The sequence below is a fragment of the Thamnophis sirtalis genome, unplaced genomic scaffold, assembly GCF_051295495.1.
Source record: "Thamnophis sirtalis isolate CommonGarterSnake01/CBP01778 unplaced genomic scaffold, rThaSir2_p1.2 scaffold_2, whole genome shotgun sequence".
Lineage (NCBI taxonomy): Eukaryota > Metazoa > Chordata > Lepidosauria > Squamata > Natricidae > Thamnophis > Thamnophis sirtalis.
In genome coordinates this window covers 52379455-52389290 of record NW_028261382.1, presented here as the reverse complement: position 1 = coordinate 52389290, position 9836 = coordinate 52379455, and positions in this window count along the sequence as shown.

Genomic DNA, 9836 nt, shown 5'->3' with positions numbered 1-9836 from the left:
GAAGTCCACACGTTAAGCTCACCATGTTGTCTGAGGAATTCTGGGATTTGAAGTCCATACATATTAAGGTCATCATGCTAGCTAGGGAACTCTGGGAGTTGAAGTCCACACATCTATTAAGGTTACCATATTGGCTGAGGAATTCTGGGAATTGAAGTCCAAACATCTTAAGCTCCCCATGCTGTCTGAGGAATTCTGGGATTTGAAGTCCATACATATTAAGCTCATCATGCTAGCTAGGGAATTCTGGGAGTTGAAGTCCACACATATATTAAGGTCACCACGTTTGCTGAGGAATTCTGGGATTTGAAGTCCAATCATCTTAAGCTCCCCATGCTGGCTGAGGAATTCTGTTATTTGAAATCCATACATATTAAGCTCATCATGCTAGCTAGGGAATTGAAGTCCACACATCTTAAACTCGCCATGTTGGCTGAGGAATTCTGGGATTTGAAGTCAACACATCTTAAGCTCGCCACGTATACTCCCTCTGGGAAACTTATCACCAAGCTCTTGAAATGTCTATTTATAACCCTGCGAGCTTCTAAATATAATTCTGTACAGCTGTTTATTCTCCTGCATGGGCAGAACCTGAGCAGTCCACGCCAGAAAGGAGAAAAACACCGCTATTTCTGTTTTCAACTATTTGCACCTTTCATTTCTCACGGAAGTCTGGTGCCCAAAGTTTCATGTGGTTTTTGCATCTCCAGGTGGTCAAACTCTTATTAGAGAGGTGGAACGTTACTCAGAGTCTCACCCCGGCCAGCCTCACGAACCTGGACAGCCGTACCAACGATCTGCTGAAGTCCTCCGTCTACAACGTCGTCAACGAGAAGCCGGACGAATGGGACGAGGCCCTCCAGCCGGTTCTGTTTGAGATCCGCACGTCCGTCAGCCCCGTGACCAAATACCCTCCTTTCTTCCTCCTCTACAACAGATACGCCTGTCTGTCCTCGGAGGTAAAGGAGAACGAATTCAGCAGGTTGGGTGGCTTTGGGGAAAGGGGAGCGACAGGGGAGTGGAGTTTGCAGGAGACCATTCGTTCGCTTCATTGGTTCGGGACTCTCCGAGGCCCCTTGCCAAGTTTTGCAGATCTCCTCCTGGCAGCTCTCCAAGCCAGATAAGGTCTGTGACCGTAAATCCTCCCTGGAAAGACTTTGCTGGATGTGAAGGAGCAGAATTCACAGCCAATTAAGGAAAGCAAGGACCCCTCTGATTCCTTCTCCAAGCTGCCCAATGAATTTTGGGAGATCAGAGCCAGCATCCTTCCGAAAGGATTGGCAAATGCAAATTCGGCCTTTGCAGTTGGCGAGTTGGCAGAGGCCCCGTCCCTTCTGCACCAACGGCGGAGCTGAAATCCGCCTAATTGAGAAGGCTGGACAGGGAAGGGGGAAACGGGAGAGAATCCTGCAATGCAAATATTTTGGCCTTGATCCAGGGGTGAAATGTATGTATGTATGTATGTATGTTTTTTTTAAATAGAGGCACTGGACTTCCTTATTTTTTTCTTTCAAGGGGTTTCACTTCTCATCCAAGAAGCTTCTTCAGTTCTCAGTTCAGTTCTTCTTCAGAGTTGAAGAAGCTTCTTGGATGAGAAGTGAAATGTCTTCAAAGGAAAAAAACCTCCTGTTGCCTCCTGGGAAAAAAAGCGCTTTTGGGACGAGCACAACCTGGATGACGGAGAATCTCTACAGACACAGGGCCCGGTTTTATGACCGTTTCTGCCATGCGTGTGAACTGAACCACACAACGGTGAAGGAAATCCAGAGTCTCCCGTTGACTCTGCTTGTCAGAAGCTGGAAGCACCCAAATTTTGATCATATGAGTGCCTGATGCTATAACAGTTATAAGTGCGAGGACTGGACGTAAGACCCTTTGTTCAGTGCTGTTGTAGGTGTGGTTACTAAATCAATGAGGACTAGCTGTACTGCGTGTTCTTTCTTGCCCAGTCCTAATAGAAATGGCTGGATGTGTTTTCTATTCCTCTTCCCTAGGCTGAGTATAAGAAGGACGAGGGATCCAGGGGTTTCAAAGGCAGCCGCCTCCCGCCTTTCACAGCTGCCGCACACGAACAGCAGAACGCCGTGAAAGAAATTGTAAGTCAGTCATCAGGTCCTTACGGGTGGTCCTTGATTTACGACAGGTGGCTTAACAAGAGTTTGAAATTACAACAGGCCTGGATGGATGGATGGATGAGTAGGTAGGTAGGTAGGTAGCAATAGCAATAGCAATAGCAATAGCAATAGCAATAGCAATAGCAATAGCAGTTAGACTTATATACTGCTTCATAGGGCTTTCAGCCCTCTCTAAGCGGTTTACAGAGTCAGCATATTGCCCCCAACAACAATCCGGGTCCTCATTTTACCCACCTCAGAAGGATGGAAGGCTGAGTCAACCTTGAGCCGGTGGGATTTGAACCGCTGAACTGCAGATAACAGTCAGCTGAAGTGGCCTGCAGTACTGCACCCTAACCACTGCGCCACCTCGGTAGATGGATAGATAGATAAGTAGGTAGGTAGATAGATAGAGATTAGATGGATGGATGGATGGATAAATAAGGTAGGTAGGTAGGTAGGTAGGTAGGTAGGTAGGTAGGTAGGTAGGTAGGTAGGTAGGTAGGTAGATAGATAGATAGATAGATAGATAGATAGATAGATAGATAGATAGATAGATAGACAGATAGATAGACAGATAGATAGACAGATAGATATAGAGATAGATAGAGATAGATAGATAGATAGATAGATAGATAGATAGATAGATAGATAGATAGATAAAAAGAGATAGAGAGAGAGAGAGAGAGAAATAGATAGATAAGATAGATGGATAACTAGGTAGGTAGGTAGATAATTAGATGGATGGATAAATAGGTAGGGAGATAGATAGATAGATAGATAGATAGATAGATAGATAGATAGATAGATAGATAGATAGATAGATAGATAGATAGATAGATGATAGATAGATATTGGATGGATGGATGGATAGATAGATAAATAGATAGATGGAGATTAGATGGATGGATAGATAGGTAGATAAATAATTAGATGGATGGATAGGTAGGTAGATAGATATAGATAGATAGATAGATAGATAGATGATAGATAGATAGATAGATAGATAGATAGATAGATAGATAGATAGATAGATAGATAGATAGATAGATAGATATTGGATTGATGTATGTATGGATAGATAGGTAGGTAGATTATTGGATGGATGGATGGATGGATGGACAGACGGACAGACAGACAGACAGATGATAATAGATAGACAGAGAGACGACAGACAGACAGATAGATAGATGATAATGGATAGATGGGGGAGAGAGAGAGGGATGGATAGGTAGAAGGGTAGAGAGGTGGGTAAATGAATAGATAGATAGATAGATAGATAGATAGATAGATAGATAGATAGATAGATAGATAGATAGATAGAGATAGATGATAGACAGGGAGGGAGGGAGGGAGGGAGGGAGGGAGGGAGATGGATGGTAAGTTCACAATTACGATCCTGACATTTGCTTAATACTTTTGGGGATTCTCCTACCAAAAACATAATGCTGCAAGATCGGTTCCGGTCATGTCAGTGCCTCAACTTATGACCCTAACAACGTACACCTGTAAATCTGATCCCAGTCTTACGTCGAGGACTGGCTGATAATATCCTCCTTTGTAGAACATCCATCCCAATCTGAGGAGAAACCCCCCCCCCACTTTTCCTCCTTTCTCCTCCGTGTAGGTGATTGCCAACATGACGGCTACTTACAAAGGGGAGCCAAAGAGCGTCAAGAGAAGAGCGAAGCAGATCTCCTCTCTCGCCTACAAAATGGAGGGGGGCCTTTTGGGGAGAAGCGGGGAGCCCCCCCTGAAAAAATTGAAGAGGAGCCAGTTTATCTCCTTCCAGATCGAGACGGTCTTAACTCCGGAGCAGAGTTTAACAAGCGTGAAGAAAACGGGATGATTGATTAGAGAGACGGTGGCCGTTGTAGCCAATTCCCTTCCGTTGTGTACACATACACCTACGCGTAACAGGTATCCCTCGACTTACCACCACTCGCTTAATGACCGTGAGAAGTTACAACGGCACTGCTAAAAACGACTTAAGTGTTTTTCACATTTACGACCGTTGCAACGTCCTCGTGGTCAAAATCCGGACCCTTGGAAACTGGCATGTACTTACGACGGTGGCGGGGGCAAAACTCATTTAACAACTGTCTCGCTTAGCATGTTATGCGCCATTGTGTTTGTAAGCCGAGGACTTCCTCTATCAGGACCGAAAAGAGACATATCGTTATAGAGCAGTGTTTCTCAACCTTGGCGACTTTAAGTCCTGTGGACTTCAACTCCCAGAATCCCCCAGCCAGCACAGCTGTGCTGGCTGGGGAATTCTGGGAGTTGAAGTCCATAGGACTTAAAGTCGCCAAGGTTGAGAAACACTGTTATAGAGAGAGATATATATATATAGGAGATGGGAGCAATATGGCTGAATTGAAATTCTACCTTTGTGGGAGAGTCCTGCATGAAAGCTGTACATTTTTGGGGGGTGGGATGGGGTTGATTTATTTATTTTAGTTCACAAATGTAGAATGATGTCAACAGCCTTGAGTTTTGACCAAAGATCACTAACTCCCTTCAAAAAACCCACATCCTTTGCAAGCAACGCCGTATTGACGTCGGTCTTCCCATCTGTAAAATGGGTTGATGTATTTTCTCCGCAAAACACACGCACCTACACACGCACACACACACACACACACACACACACACACACACACACACTGTAACATTCCCGTGGTTCGCCCATGAGGCCAATGTGGAGAAAAGACAGGACACGATCTTTCTTGGGATGGAGCGACGACCCAAATTGGGGGTCTGAGAGCCCCTTTTATTGAGATAGGACAAAGGCAGGAGGAGCAATAGCATGTGATTAAAAACAGCCTGTAAAAGTACAATTTCTAATCTACTGCTCAGTCTATATATGGTCAAATCCTGGGCGTCAATGGTAGGGCACATCTCAGGATGTTATGTTATGCACTATCAGGATGTTATGGAGTTTCAGGAGTTTGTTTTCTCCTGTGTGGTTCAGCGTGGCTCTGCAACTATATTACAACATCTCCTACTTTTTTATTTTCTTTTTGTCAAAAAGTCTTTCCCTCTTCATCTGACAGGGTTGTCAACAGTGCTTTTTGTTCTCCACTGTGGACTGGATTATACTTTGGATGACAGGGATAATCACAGCATTCTACAAATAAACCAATAGAAAATCACATCATGGCAAAGGGTGGGCAAAGGGGGAATAGAAAGTTACAGCACAGCATAGGGGGGAGAAAGGGCATGTGTGGGAGTAGCTGGCTCACATAGTTCTTGTTACATGAGGCTGCATAGTGAGTCCTGGCCGTTTAGGCCGGAAAGATGTTTCTGGTGTGATGTTTTTGCATCCCTGTGTATGTGTGTTTCAGACAGCAGAAACTGTCCTGCACACACACACCCGGAATGGATACCAACAACACACAGAGGCTGAGTGCCCGCTCAACCCTCTGCAGCTGTGATTGTGATTATCAATTTTTATTTCCTGCCCGTACTGTGGTTCGAAACGACTCGGAGCAGAAAAGGCTTTCAGCGTTATGCAAAGGATTTCTTGAAAATGAAAAGAAGAAAGAAGGATTTGGGGGGGGGGGGGGGGGATTTGGGTTTCTTTTTTTTAACTTTTTTTTAAAAATTTTGTTTACAAACATACCAAATCTATGCGTCAGCACTGTAGCATCATGCCTTTTAATACAAATCAAACTGATGACATCAATCGTAATGATTCCGTTCAATCAACTTGCGTCTGTCTAATGATAATACACGTTTTTCTTAGGCTACAATCTACCGTTGTTCAATTATTCCATGTTTCCCCTTGTTATTTTGTTGTATGAAAATGCATACACATTGAATAGACTAGAATAACAGAGTTGGAAGGGACCTTGGAGGTCTTCTAGTCCAACCCCCTGCCTAGGCAGGAAACCCTACACCGTTTCAGACAAATGGCTATCCAACATCTTCTTAAAGACTTCCAGTGTTGGGGCATTCACAACTTCTAAAGACAAGTTGTTCCACTGATTAATGGTTCTCACTGTCAGGAAATCTCTTCTTGGTTCTAAGTTGCTTCTCTCCTTGATTAGTTTCCACCCATTGCTTCTTGTCCTACCCTCGGAGAATAGCTTGACTGCCTCTTCTTTGGGGCAGCCCCTGAGATACTGGAAGACTGCTAGCACGTCTCCCCCTAGTATACAACAATGCCTGAGTTTCTTAAAAGGAATTTTGAGAAGGGAGCAGACAGCAGCAGCCTAAGGAAGGGCAGAGAAATTGTGATTTGAGGGGTGTGGTTTTTATTTATAAAATTTATTTATTTATAAAATTTATATGCCACCCAATCCCGAAGGTTTTTGTTTTTGTTTTGCAAGCTCTCTGCACCGTATTAACGGGGGGAAGAGAGACGGATAGCCGAAACCATTTCAGAGGGATTCATTCCTTTCTCAGCTGATCACAAAAGATGCTTGCCTCTTCAGTGTGCGTGTGTGTGATAGGACTGCAATGCCAACACAATGCTATCCTGAACACGGCACAGTGTGTGTGTGTGTGTATCCTTCATTTGCGTGTGCAAAAGAGGCAGATCGACCAACACGCAGGCTGTTGAGCTGAATGGTGAGGTTGGGTCCCGACTGCCTCCGTAAATATGTAAATAATCACGTAATAAATGAAGGGTGACGGATTGAAGTGCCTTGCTTTCTCCATGCGTCTGTTCCTAATTTCTCGGCTTGAAGTGCTTCAACGTAGCCTCAAAGTAGCTCCAAGTGGCTTTGTAATTTTTAAATTTGTAATTTTAATAGATTTGTATGCCGCCCAATCCCGGAAGACTCCGGGCGGCTTACATTAAAAACAGTTTAAAAAGTATTTAAAAAAGATTAAAACACAGAACAGTACAACTTAAAAACAGAAAACACAACATGCACTCAATTATAATGGGGGCTGAAGTTCAGCCGAGATCAACAGCCCCAGGCCTGCCGGAACAGCCAGGTCTTAATAGATTTTTGGAAGGCCAGGAAAGTGGGGAGGGTCCGGATCTCAGGGGGTAGATCCTTCCATAGGGCCGGGGCAGCTACAGAGAAGGCTCTCCCCCGAGGAGCCGCCAGACGGCATTGTGCGGACAACGGCACCCAGAGAAGGCCCACCCTGTGAGATCTTATTGGGCGCTGGGAGGTATGTTGCAGGAGGCGGTCTCGGAGATATCCAGGTCCTAGGCCATGTAGGGCTTTAAAGGTGATAACCGGAGACCGATAGGGAGCCAGCGCAGCTCGCGGAGGATAGGTGTAACATGGGTGTATCTAGGTACACCCAGTATCGCTCGCGCGGCTGCATTCTGGACCAATTGTAGTCTCCCTACACTCTTCGGTGAGGAGCCGAGGTGGCACAGTGGTTAAATGCAGCCCTGCAGGCTACTTCAGCTGACTGCAGTTCTGCAGTTCGGCTGTTCAAATCTCACCGGCTCAGGGTTGACTCAGCCTTCCATCCTTCAGAGGTGAGTCAGCCCGGGGGGGGGGGGGATACCGCTTGCTTGGAAAACCGCCTTTTCCTGCACTTCTGCTCCCGCCCCATCGTGCATTATGGGTTTTGCAATGCATGCAAAAGCCTGGGAAGGGCCGGGCTGCAACCACTAACCCTGCTTGTCTTTCCTTCCTTCCCTCCCTCATTCCTCCTCCCTCCCTCCCTTCTCTTCTTCCTCCCTTCCTCCCTCCCTTCCTTTTCCTTCCCTTCTTCCTCCCTCCCTCCTCCCCGTTCCTCCTTCCTTCCCTCCTTCCTCCTCCCTTTTCCTTCCCTTCTTCCTCCCTCCCTCTTTTCTTCCTCCTCCCTCCTCCCTCCCTTCCTCCTCCCTCCCTCCTCCCCCCTTCCTTCCTCCCTTCCGTTTCCTTCCCTTCCTCCTCCCTCCCTCCTCCTTCCTTCCCTCCTTCCTCCCCCCTTCCTTCCGTTCTTCCTCCCTCCCCTCCTTTTCTTCCTCCTCCCTCCCTCCTTCCTTCCTCCTTCCTCCCTCCCTCCTTCTTTTCTGCCTCCTCCCTCCCTCCTTCCTTCTCTCCTTCCTTCCTCCTTCTTTTCCTCCTCCTCCCTCCCTTCCCTCCTTTCTTCCTCCTCCCTCCTTTTCTTCCTCCTCCCTCCCTCCTCCTTTTCTTCCTCCCTTCCTCCTTCCTTCCCTCCTTCCTCCTCCCTTCCTTCCTTCCTCCTCCCTCCCTTCCTTCTTCCTTCCATTCTTCCTCCCTCCCTTTCTTCCTCCTCCCTCCCCCTTCCTTCCCTCCCTCCCTCCTTCCTTCCTCCTTCTTTTCTTCCTCCTCCCTCTTTCCTTCCTTCCTTCCCTCCTTCCTTCCTTCCTAGGCAGGGCAAGCTTGGTGCTTTTGCACACGGGATGATTCAGCCTCTTTCTCCAACAGCTGTGCGTGTGTGTGTTTGATGACGATGATGAGATGGTGATATGTCGTCTCCTCCGCTTCTCCCTCTGGCAATCGCCCCGAAAGGGAGGACACCCCCAGACCTCAGCATCTTCCTCCAGCTCCAAAGGTAGGCAGGCAGGCAGGCGTGGGCGGGGCTTCTCCGGGAGGCGGGCCCCGCAGAGCCCCCTCCCCCTCCCGACCTTGTCCGGGGCTGGAACCGGCTCAGCAGGGCGAGCAAAGGAGATTAGCGCGCCCTGCGCTCCGTCTGCAGGTAAGGAGGGTCCGGGGGAGGGGGGGAAGAGACTTGCGTGTTTTGCATGCACACGTGCAACCCCAGACCCGTGCAGGCTGGCTTCCCTGGAAGGATGCAGCGAGGCAGCTGAGGCTTCTTCCCACGCCTTTCCTGGGGGGCGAACCCATCCCTGCGGAAAGGTGAGTCTTTCTCCTCCCTGCAAAACACCTGTCCTTTTAATTCAATTTAATTTAATTCCCTCCTCTTTCTTCCACGCTCAGTGGAATTGGGTGGTGGGGGTGCAAATCCTTGCTTGCAAAGGCGGGGAAACGTGGGAATCGCCCCGCTTTGGAAGTAAGTAGGGGCGTGCATATAAGCCCATTTATTTGTATCCATCTCCTGTATTCTCACTCCTGCTATCTTGTGACAAACTAAATAAATAAACAAACTAAACAAACAAACCCTGGTTTGGCAGCAAGACAAGCCCAGATCCTTTTAACTGGGCATCCGCTGCCTGGGGTTGGCGGAAGGAAGGGAGGAGGGAGGAGGAAGAAAAGAGGGGGGGGGGAAGAAGGGAAGGAAAAGGGAGGAGGGAGGAGGGAAGGAAGGAGGGAGGGAGGAGGAAGAAAAGGAGGGAGGGAGGAAGAACGGAAGGAAGGAGGAAGGAAGGGTGGAGGAAGGGTGTTTTTTAAAGAGGGAAAACATTTGCTGTCCCCAGTATGAAACTGGAACTATTTTTTTTTAAAATTGGGAATGCCTACAAGGAAATATGATGCAAAAACCCTCAATATCTAATTATACATATCATAAGGGCAGCGAGAGGATAACGTATATGGACAACATTGGAAGGAGAACAATATTACCACCGGAGGAGGAGAAAATGTTATAAGGAAAGGATTAAGAATGTGCAGAGATGGACCAATTTGCCAAAAAAGAAAAGAAAAAAGGAGGGAGCGGAATATTATACAGTGTGGAACGAGTGGGGCCAATGGCTGGAGGAGAGGTGTCAAGCTTAAGGAAAGACGAAATGAAGAAGACACGGAAGTTAGGAATTAACAATGGATTATGATCAGTGTTTCTCAACCTTGGCCACTTGAAGATGTCCGGACTTCAACTCCCAGAATTCCCCAGCCAGCGAAT